Below are 12334 nucleotides of genomic sequence, written 5' to 3'. Positions count from 1 at the left end.
ACTTCTCTGTAAACAAATTAACAACAGACTTTCAGCATGCTTATAGAGAAGGGCACTCAACATGTACTGCACTGACACAAATGACTGATGATTGTTGAAAGAAATTGATAATAAGATTGTGGGAGCTGTACTGTTAGATTTCAGTGTAGCCTTTGATGTTATTGACCATAACCTGTTATTAAGAAAACATATTTGTTATGGCATTTCAACCTCTCCCATATCGTGGATTCATAGCTATCTAGCTAATAGAACTGAGGGTTTTCTTTAATGGAAGCTTCTCTAATGTGAAACATGTAAAGTGTGTTGTACCACAGGGCAGCTCTCTAGGCCCTCCACTCTTTTCTATTTTTACCAATGACCTGCCACTGGCATTAAACAAAGCATGTGTGTCCATGTATGCTGATGATTCAACCATATACACATCAGCAACCACAGCTAATGAAGTCACTGAAACTCTTAACAAAGAGTTGCAGTCGGTTTTGGAATGGGTGGCCAGTAATAAACTGGGCCAGAACACCTCTAAAACTAAGAGCATTGTATTTGGTACAAATCATTCATTAAATGCTAGACCATAGCTGAATCTGGTAATGAATGGTGTGGCTGTTGAGCAAGTTGAGGAGACTAAATTACTCGGTGTTATCTTAGATTTCAAACTGTCATGGTCAAAACATACCGATTCAATAGTTGTAAAGATGGGGAGGGGTCTGTCTGTAATGGCCACACTCCACAAAGCAAATCCTGCAGGCTCTAGTTTTATCTTATCTTGATTGTTGTCCAGTCGTGTGGTCAAGTGCTGCAAAGAAAGACCTAGTTAAGCTGCAGCTGGCCCAGAACAGAGCAACACATCAACATGCTCTTCATAGTTATCAAAGGGCTAATATAAATACTATGCATGTCAGTCTCTCTTGGCTAAGCGTTGAGGAAAGACTGACTGCATCACTTCTTGTTTTTATAAGAAACATTGTGTTGGAAATTCAAAATTGTTTGCATAGTCAACTTACACACAGCACTGACACACACTCTTACCCCACCAGACATGCCACCAGGCGTCTTTTCACAGTCCCCAGGTCCAGAACAAATTCAAGGAAATGTACAGTATTTTACAGAGAAATGCGTGCTTGGAACTGCAGTCCGGAGGCCCTCGTCGAGCTCTACTGCTGTGGACCTGCGGTCTCTAGTCCTGAGAGTTTCGTTGAGACCTGCTGCCGAACCTCCGCCGTCTGCCGCACTGAAACCTTTGTCGAGCTATGCTGTTGCGGCCCTACCTCTTGATCTGGGGCCTTAACGTGGTCCCTCTGCCTGGGTCCAGGTGTGTCTGGTGGCCACCGCCCGTTGCTGCTTCGTGGCTCCAGCCACCTAAGTATCCAGTCCCAGGGTCCACTTCGAGCTCTGCTGCTGCAGCCCTGCTCACCTAGTCGTGAGACTCTCGTCGAGCATAGTTGATGCGGCCCTGCGGTCTCCAGTTGTGGTGTCCTCAGCTGACACCATGCCAGGGGTCAAGATGACTCCTGCTCCTCCCCTGGGGGTCCTATAAGTCCTCACCATTGAGGTCCTCCTGTTCCTGGGCAGAGGGGGCAGCCGTGACCGGATCCACCACAGCATCTTGTTGGCTCCCCTCTTCAAGAACTTCCTCACAGGCTGCGCTGGCCCTCCACAGTGTCACTCGCTCTGGTCTGGTGACCTCAAGCACCTTTGTGACGGGGTGACCAGGTGTACCAAAAGACAGGTCTTCTGTTCGACCAGTCACCCGTCTGGTATATTTCTTTGCCTCTCTGGATAACCACAAGTATTCACATCATCCCTCTGTGACTGTCTGCCCTTGCTGCCCCTTGTTGTTGTTTTCAAAACTGTGACACATTTGGAGCGGCTGTTAAACAACATTCTGACATTTCATATTTGTCCCCTCCAGTTTTATCAATGGAATGTGATACAAAACTCGGCAACGGTGTGCTTTAGGACCATGCAGATGCCTCAGAGCGGTCGGGTAGGCTGTTTATCCGTCTGGATTTAGGACCTTGCGGACACCACAGAGCGGGCTGACAGGCTGTGGGAAGGCAAAGCTTCTGGAAGGCTTGCTGGGCCAGTTGCGCATAATTCAGCCTGTACGTGTTGTAAAAGGAAGCAGAACAGAAACTGGCTAATCTTAAATTAACTGATGTAGCTGGCAAGGTAACTGCTGTTTAACGTAACAGAAAAAAACTAAACTAGTGTTTATTCGCAGTGCTGAGCTAGTATTGTAACTGACATGCAACGTTAGCCCCTCTCGACTGAGGTGAATGAATACGCTACGCTAGTGAGTAGCTACAACAGCCAGGTCAGCTCTGGCATCTAGTTATCTGTCAGATAGCGATATGAGGTGGCTATTATTACTATCTAACAGCAGTTGTTTGTATGGAAATGATTTGTAGCCTTTGTTTTGTCCCGTTTCAGAAGTAAATGAACTTGGCACGCTTTCGCCAGTTGATGTACAATCAAACTAGACCTGAATCGAATGATGAAACTATCTGCCAAACGATTGAAGATTGCACTGAAAAAAGTCAGAATATCAATGTGAGTTGTATTAGTCAGTGTGGCAATGTAACGTTATTGATCTTTCAGTTTCCCGAGCTAATTCCCTGCTTTTCACACTGACACTGTACAAAAACAACTCTAACGTTACAGGCTTCACTGTCATGGTGCACAGAAGAGGTCTGCGCGGGACTGATTTCTTCATCCCGCTCCCACCTACTGGCTTTCTGTCCGACAACCACCTGCTACTACAAGAACTGGTCCCAAACCCAACTGCAGTCCCACAATGTTAATTTAGGCATATGTGACCAAGCTCACTTGCCAGACATGGTCCCAGCAATTTTGCGCCCTATAGGCAATAAAAAATGCACAAAATAACTTAAGAAATAGGGTAAATTACCAGAGATTCTCACATAGCCCTTACATTGTATTAGTGGGCTATATCAGCCAATATGCTATACAGTTGAAGTCAGACGTTTACATACACTTAGGTTGGAGTTATTAAAACTCGCTTTTCAACCACTCCACAAATTTCTTGTTAGCAAACTATAGTTTTGGCAAGTCAGTTAGGACATCTACTTTGTGCATGACACAAGTAATTTTTCCAACAATTGTTTACAGACAGATTATTTCACTTATAATTCACTGTATCACAATTCCAGTGGGTCAGAAGTTTACATACACTAAGTTGACTGTGCCTTTAAACAGCTTGGAAATTCCAGAAAATTATGTCATGGCTTTAGAAGCTTCTGATAGGCTAATTGACATAATTTGAGTCAATTGAAGGTGTACCTGTGGATGTATTTCAAGTCCTACCTTCAAACTCAGTGCCTCTTTGCTTGACATCATGGGGAAATCAAAAGAAATCAGCCAAGATCTCAGAAAAAAATGTAGACCTCCACAAGTCTGGTTCATCCTTTGGAGCAATTTCCAAACGCCTGAAGGTACCACTTTCATCTGTACAAACAATAGTACACAAGTATAAACACCATGGGACCACGCAGTCGTCATACCGCTCAGTGAGGAGACGCGTTCTGTCTCCTAGAAATTAGCGTACTTTGGTGCGAAAAGTGCAAATCAATCCCAGAACAACAGCAAAGGACCTTGTGAAGATGCTGGAGGAAACAGGTACAAAAGTATCTATATCCACAGTAAAACGAGTCCTATATCGACATAACCTGAAAGGCCGCTCAGCAAGGAAGAACCCACTGCTCCAAAATCGCCATAAAAAAGCCAGACTACGGTTTGAAACTACACATGAGGACAAAGATCGTACTTTTTTGAGAAATGTCCTCTGGTCTGATGAAACAAAAATGGAACTGTTTGGCCATAATGACCATTGTTATGTTTGGAGGAAAAAGGGGGAGGCTTGCAAGCCAAAGAACACCATACCAAACGTGAAGCACGGGGGTGGCAGCATCATATTGTGGGGGTGCTTTGCTGCAGGAGGGACTGGTGCACTTCACAAAATAGATGGCATCATGAGGCAGGGAAATTATGGGGATATATTGAAGCAACATCTCAATACATCAGTCTGGAAGTTAAAGCTTGGTTGCAAATAGGTCTTCCAAATGGACAATGACCCCAAGCATACTTCCAAAGTTATGGCAAAATGGCTTAAGGACAACAAAGTCAAGGTATTGGAGTGGCCATCACAAAGCCCTGACCTCAATCCTATAGAACATTTGTTGGCAGAACTGAAAAAGCGTGTGCGAGCAAGGAGGCCTACAAACCTGACTCAGTTACACCAGCTCTGTCAGGAGGAATGAGCCAATATTCACCCAACTTATTGTGGGAAGCTTGTGGAAGGCTACCTGAAACATTAAGTTAAACAATTTAAAGGCAATGCTACCAAATACTAATTGAGTGTATGTAAACTTCTGACCCACTGGGAATGTGATGAAAGTATTCTGACATTTCACATTCTTAAAATAAAGTGGTGATCCTAACTGACCTGAGACAGGGAATTTTTACTAGGATTAAATGTCAGGAATTGTGAAGAACTGAGCTTAAATGTATTTGGCTAAGGTGTATGTAAACTTCTGACTTCAACTGTATGTAGTTTGAGAGAGCAGAGTGGGAGAGACTTAGCTTTCTCTTGAGCTATTTTTATAGCCTACCTTTTAGGAGTGGGACGATTTTCACACTGAGAAATATGGGTGATCAATATTTAGGCCTATTTCTAGGCAATGTAGTAAACTATAGCCTAATCATATTCCTATTTGGGAAGAACATTTCATTGGAAAGATAACTGCCCTGTGTTTCTCCGCCCATGTATACACAGGCTATAGCCTACTCTATTTAATTGAGACCACGCACACCTGATCTCGCATGTATGGCTACTGAACTGGAAGCAGCAAGAATGCTGACAGCGACACTTGCTACGTTTTGCAGAGTCCTATAGGATATAGCCTACCTTTTTAGGAGGACGATTTACAGGCAGAGAGAAATAAATGGGTAATCCATAATTATTGCAAACGAAAAGGCGCAACACTCGCTCACCGTAGTAGCCCAACCTATGTGCACGTTGTACCTTTTTTGATTGCACCTCGACTCACGTTGATTGAGCGCCCTCAACTTCTTTTCATTATCAATATTTATTTACAGACACTGTAGTAAACTACAGAATAATCGTATTTAAGCTCATTTCATGTTCGAGTTACCTGCCACATGATTCTCTGACCATGTAGGCAGCATACTCAATTTCAATGAGACCACATACTAGGCGCACTTGAACTCTCACGCCCAGCTCTGAAGTTGAAGCAGCGAATTCTGACTGTGTGAATAATGAGAAAGATACGTGCTTTTAATACAATTCGTAGGCTAACGTATACACGGCAGAAAGAGGACCGTTTCAAAATAATAATGCTCCGGCCTGCAGCATGAATTAAATGCCCACCGTGCAGCAAAGATCTCTGTAGGGATCAGCAGGTCCAGTGGGAATGCAGCCCTCTAGTGCAGTCATTACGCAACACTATGCTCATAATGTCTTAGCGGGATCAGATGGTGACAGGGGTCCCAGCAGGGTCAGACTGCCAGGGAAGACCAGACTACGGAGCTCATGTGAATTTTGCAGTATATTCAGTGAATGACACAAAGTTCCATCTTGAATTGATGGGTAGACCTAAAGTAGCTACAGGATAGCAGCTTAAGCTTAAAGCTACAGTCAGGGATCTGAGAATAATGGTCATTTCAATTATTGAACCATTGATTCTATTATTGGATAATGTATAAATGTACACCAAGGTAATTATGTGTCATGCCTCAGTTTAGGAGGATCAGATGGTGACAGGGGTCTCAGCAGGGTCAGGCAGCCAGGGAAGACCAGTCTGTGACAGAGGTGAGGTGAATTTTTGTAGATACAACACATTATTCTCTCTGTCCAGCAAACACTGGACAAGCCAGATGCTATTTTAAGGCCGGCTGACAAATCTCCCAAGTTGATTTCTAAACTGTATCAAGGTTTGATAAAGGCTTTTCCCGATGACACAAAATATGTCAAACAAAAATGTGAGTGAGATCTGGGAGACGCTATTGATGATGAATGGATACAGATGTTAGAATGCCCAGTCATGTTCTTGTAATCTCAGACAGAAATTACCGACATTTAAGACCATCCATAGAACGTAGTATATGCCTGTTAAACTGAATATCATGCAATCGGAAATTGTATTATTTTGCTGGGTTCACAAAAGGGGACATACAGTGCATTCTGGAAAGTATTCAGACCCGTTCCATTGTCCACATTTTGTTAAGGTACAGCCTTATTCCAAAATTGATTAAATCAAAAATGTTCCTCATCAATCTATATTCAGTACCCCAGAAATACCTTATTTTCAGACTCTTTGCTATGAGACTCGAAATTGAGCCCAGGTGCATCCTGTTTCCATTGATCATCCTTGAGATGTGTCTACAATTTGATTGGTAAATTCAATTGATTGGACATGATTTGGAAAGGCACACACCTGTCAATATAAGGTCCCACAGTTGACAGTGCATGTCACAGCAAAAACCAAGCCATGAGGTCGAAGGATTTGTCCGTAGAGCACCGAGACAAGACTGTGTCGAGGCACAGTTTTCGTTAAGGGTACCAAAAAAATCCTGCAGCATTGAAGGTCCCCAAGAACACAGTGGCCTCCATCACTCTTAAATTGAAGAAATTTGGAACCACCAAGACTCTTCCTAGAGCTGGCCGCCCGGCAAAACTGAGCAATCGGGGGAGAAGGGCCTTGGTCAGGGAGGTGACCAAGAACCCGATAGTCACTCTTACAGAGCTTTAGAGTTCCTCTGGGGAGATGGGAGAACCTTCCAGAAGGACAACCATCTCCGCAGCACTCCACCATTTAGGTCTATATGGTAGAGTGGCCAGACGGAAGCCACTCCTCAGTAAAAGGCACATGACAGCCTGCTTGGAGTTTGCCAAAAGGCACCTAAAGGACACTCAGACTATGAGAAGCAAAGCTTCTCTGGTCTGATGAAACCAAGATTGAACTCTTTGACCTGAATGCCAAGGATCCTTTCTGGAGGAAACCTGGCACCATCCCTACAGTGAAGCATGGTGGTGGCAGCATCATACTGTGGGGATGTTTTTCAGGGGCAGGGACTGGGAGACTAGTCAGGATTGAGGGAAAGATGAACAGTGCAAAGTACAGAGAGATCCTTGATGAAAACCTGCTTCAGAGCGCTCAGGACCTCAGACGTGGTCAAAGGTTCACCTACCAACAGGACAACAACTATAAGCACACAGCCAAGACAACGCAGGAGGATCTTCGGGACAAGTCTCTGAATATCCTTGAGTGGCCCAGCCAGAGCCCGGACTTAAACCCGATCTGACATCTCTGGAGAGACCTGAAAATAGCTGTGCAGCGACTCTCTCCATCCAACCTGACAGAGCTTGAGAGGATCTGCAGAGAAGAATGGGAGAAACTCCCCAAATGCAGATGTGCCAAGCTTGTAGCGTCATACCCAAGAAGACTCGAGGCTGTAATCACTGCCAAAGGTGCTCCAACAAAGTACTGCGTAAAGGGTCTGAATACTTATGTAAATGTGATATTTCACTTTTACAAACCTTTTTTTGCTTTGTCATTATGGGATATTGTGTGTAGATTGATACGTGGGGGAAAACAATTTAATCCATTTTAGAAAAAGGCTGTAACGTAACAACAAAAAGTCATGGTGTGAATACTTTCCGAATGCACTGTATTTGCATAATGTTATTGGTCTTGTGAAGGCTGGCTGAATTCTGGCAAAGAGTATGTTCTTTTAATAACTCCGCATGTCTACAGATTCTCCCTTCTCGCTGTTTTTGTTTGCTTGGAAATGTTGATACTGGAGACTGCTATCAGAAGAAACTATGTAACCTAGCATTTATAGTGGCTAATAAATGCATTGCCATTAATTGGAAGGTTGGTCATCCTCCCACAATGTATGGAAGAAATGTCAAGTTATGTAGAGTATCACTAGATTTGTAAAAGATGAAGGGTATACTGTGCAACTTTCATAAGGTCTGGATGCCTTATATGGAATACTGTACGACAAAAGGAGTCTGTGTTGAAAACATGCCAACGTCAGGGGAGATAACTATTTAGGCAATCCCTAGCTGCAGGGCTGCTCAGTCTTGGCCCTGGGGGTCTGGTGTACTGTTGTCACTCTGGTGTTGGCCTGCAACCTGAAACGACCTGAAACCAATAATGAATGCTTCGCTAAGATCCTAAAGCTGAGTGGGGTGTGTTGGGTTGGTGCGCTACAGGGCCGTGGACCCCTAGGGACAGGACAGGGTGACCCAGCTATATTGTGTGGAAGTTTAAAAGAGCTCTACATTACTATTAGGCCTATGATATGAATTATATGGAGTGTGTACTGTTAATGTGTAGGTTGTATGTGTTTTTTCCTTCTATTTTTATTTTCCAAACCTTTCCGTTGAGACATAAAAAAAAGATGTGAAGGAAGTTGTGTTTTGGGGAGTGTTGAGTTATTGACTAGACTGGTGGGGTTCGGGCATGTAGGTGGCTCGGGTTGGCTGGGCGGTCTGGCTGAAGTTTGATGTAGAGGATGTCGTAAAGACAATCGATGTAAGAGATGTTCATTTGTAAGGCTATTGGTTAAAGGTGCAACACAATATTGATTATTGTATTATCATGGATCTTGTTCAGTCTTATCAATCACTTAAAGATATTTAATCATCTCTTACCTAGCTTGGTGACTGGGCATTTTTGCTTACTTTTTGTTATTGTAAATAGAGATGGCTAGAAGGGTAATGGGTCATGTTAGATTAGAAATGCAGGAAATGAGCTTTAGATGCCCCATAAATGGGAGGACCCCCAGACCCCCTGCCAAGTTATGTCCCCCTCTGCAAATAGCACTGCTGGGTGATTTAAAAAGTAATAGTCTATCGATCAATAATAGAATAATACTCTTAGCAAAAATATATATATCTTTTTTACAATATGTAGATTCTATTAGAATAGAAAGGTTCAGAACTTTTGTGAAACATCACAGAACAGCTGAAAAATAGATGGCAAATAGAAATCAAAACTGGATGGTGTTCAGAGATAAATGGGAGGGGTTGAGTGGAGCTGAAGGATAGGACAAAAAACAAACAAAAGATAACTATTATAAAAATATACGGTGTCCGTAAAATGTATATACAGTGCATTCGGAAAGTATTCAGACCCCTTGACTGATTACCTTCCCTATATATGTCACTCCCTTTGGTTCCTTCCCCAGGCGTTATTGTTTCGTTTTCAGTTTCATATCTGTGTGCTGTTTGAGTTTCTTGTTTTGTATTATGTTCCATTTATTTATTAAAACCTCTCACTCCCTGAACTTGCTTCCCAACTCTCAGCGCACATCGTTACAGTTTTTAATTTTTAATAAACTTGCAAAATGTTCTACAAACCTTTTGCTTTGTCATTATGGGGTATTTTGTGTAGATTAATGAGAGAAAAAAAAACTATTTAATCACTTTTAGAATAAGGCTGTAAAGTAGCAAAATGTGGAAATTGTCAAGGGGTCTTGATTCTCGTTGATGGAAGGAGAGGAGGACCAAAATGCAGCGTGGTAAGTGTTCGTCATATTTAATAGAAACTGAACACTACACAAAACAACAACGAGGAAAAACGAAAATGAAACAGTTCTGCCAGGTGAACATACACTAAACAGAAAACAAACACCCACAACCAAAATGGGGAAAACAGGCTACCCAAGTATGATTCTCAATCAGAGACAACGAACGACACCTGCCTCTGATTGAGAACCATACTAGGCCAAACACATAGAAATATACCAACATAGAAAAAAGAACATAGACTACCCACCCCAACTCACGCCCTGACCAACCTAACACAAAGACATAAAAAAGAAACTAAGGTCAGAACGTGACAGGTCTGAACACTTTTCAAATGCACGGTAGTATGTATAAGCTGGAAGTAGAAGCCTAAACGTTGTTGTCCATTAGTTTACTCCAATTAGGGGAGGGGTGGTAGGGATAGGGGGAAATAATACAGGAGAATATCTTTTTAAATATACAGGACCAGTCAAAAGTTTGGACACCTACTCATTCAAGCGTTTTTCTTTATTGACTATTTTCTACATTGTAGAATAAGATTGAAGACATCAAAACTATGAAATAACACTTGAAATCATGTAGTAAGCAAAGAAGTGTTAAACAAATCAAAAAATATTTTATATTTGAGATTCTTCAAAGTAGCCACCCTTTGCCTTGATGACAGCTTTGCACACTCTTGGCATTCTCTCAGCCAGCTTCATGAGGTAGTCTCCTGGAATACATTTAAATGAACAGGTGTGCCTTGTTAACAGTTCATTTGTGGAATTTCTTTCCTTCTTAATGCGTTTGAGCCAATCAGTTGTGTTGTGACAAGGTAGGGTTGGTATACAGAAGATAGCCCTATTTGGTAAAAGACCAAGTCCATATATTGGCAAGAACAGCTCAAATAAGCAAAGAGAAATGACAGTCCATCATTACTTTAATACATGAAGGTCAGTCAACTTCAGTCGTGACTTTCAGTCCCAAAAACCATCAAGCGCTAGGATGAAACTGGCTCGCATAAGGACCGCCACAGCAAAGGAAGACCCAGAGTACCTCATTAGAGTTAACTGCACCTCAGATTGCAGCTCAAATAAATGCTTCACAGAGTTCAATTTACAGACACATCTCAACATCAACTGTTCAGAGGAGACTGCGTGATTCAGGCCTTCATGGTTGAATTGCTGCAAAGAAACCACTACTAAAGGACACCAATAAGAAGAAGAGACTTGCTTGGGCCATGAAACATGAGCAATGGACATTAGACCGGTGGAAATCTGTCCTTTGGTCTGATGAGTCCAAATTTGAGATTTTTGATTCCAACCGCCATGTTTTTGTGAGACGCAGAGTAGGTGAACGGTTGATCTCCGCATGTGTGATTCTCACCGTAAAGCATGGAGGAGGTGTGAGGGTGCTTTGCTGGTGACACTGTCAGTGATTTATTTAGAATTCAAGGCACACTTAACCACCATGGCTACCACAGCATTCTGCAGCGATACGGCATCCCATCTGGTTTGGGCTTTGTGGAACTATCATTTGTTTTTCAACACGACAATGACCCAACACACCTCCAGGCTGTTTGAGGGCTATTTGACCAAGAAGGAGAGTGATGGAGTGCTGCATCAGATGACCTGGCCTCCACAATCACCTGACCTCAACCCAATTGAGATGGTTTGGGATGAGTTGGACCGCAGAGTGAAGGAAAAGCAGCCAACAAGTGCTCAGCATATGTGGGAACTCCTCCAACAAAGGTCCAGTAGGTTGTTTAGTCTATTGCCATGTGACTAGGCCTTATGTCTGCTGTAGTGTATAGCCCTTGCTGTTATACACTTACCTGTGCTAGCTTTTACAGCCCTGTCATTCATATTATAGCAGTGCTATACGTTTTCTTACTCCTCTTTCTTTTCAGAAAGTGTGTGTAAATGAGAATGTGTTCCCAGTCAACTTACCTGGTAAAATAAGGGTAAAAAAATAAACATAGTTTATGTTCATTCTCACTAGACATGATTCTCAGTTATCTGAACCATGAGTGGTCAGATGAATGTGGTGTGTGTGTGTGTGTGTGTGTGTGTGTGTGTGTGTGTGTGTGTGTGTGTGTGTGTGTGTGTGTGTGTGTGTGTGTGTGTGTGTGTGTGTGTGTGTGTGTGTGTGTGTGTGTGTGTGTGTGTGTGTGTGTGTGTGTGGACATCTTCTTCCAATAAAGCCCCCTTAACCTGGATATCTGCCTCATCCTTCTTCTGACTGGGCATTTTCTAGTGGTTGCTACCTGCCTTAAGGTAGCACCTAAGGTTCCTTATTACGTTCATGGTCCTTAGATTCTTTACAACCTACCCCTATTTGTCATTGGGTAATGCTTATACCTTCACATGAAATGTTTGAAATGACTGAATCACTGTGAGCTCCCAGGTGCCGTTCAGATGTTACCTTTGACCTTTCTATGGTATACCAGGGTCTCTAGTGTCACTGCAGCAGGGCTGATGGTGCCAGCATGGTGCCAGCATGGTGCCCCATGTGTCCTGTCCTGGCCAGGTGCCTGTCTGTTTGTTCGTCTGTCCCGCCGTCTGTCTGGCCGTCTGTCTGGGCCTGCCAAGATCACTTCCTGAAAACACATCTCTCCGTCGATACGGACGCAGCACACGGGGATCGATACGCACCCATCCCAGCCTAGCTCCCACCTCACCCCCCCTCACCCCTCCTCAGACCTATTCTTGGAAGCGACGAGGGCACTAAGATGACAAGGGCACTGAGGTTGACCTAGAAGGAAAATTAATACCTGCACAC

The sequence above is a fragment of the Salvelinus alpinus genome, chromosome 9, assembly GCF_045679555.1.
Source record: "Salvelinus alpinus chromosome 9, SLU_Salpinus.1, whole genome shotgun sequence".
Taxonomy (NCBI): Eukaryota; Metazoa; Chordata; class Actinopteri; order Salmoniformes; family Salmonidae; genus Salvelinus; species Salvelinus alpinus.
This window is presented reverse-complemented; position numbering follows the sequence as displayed.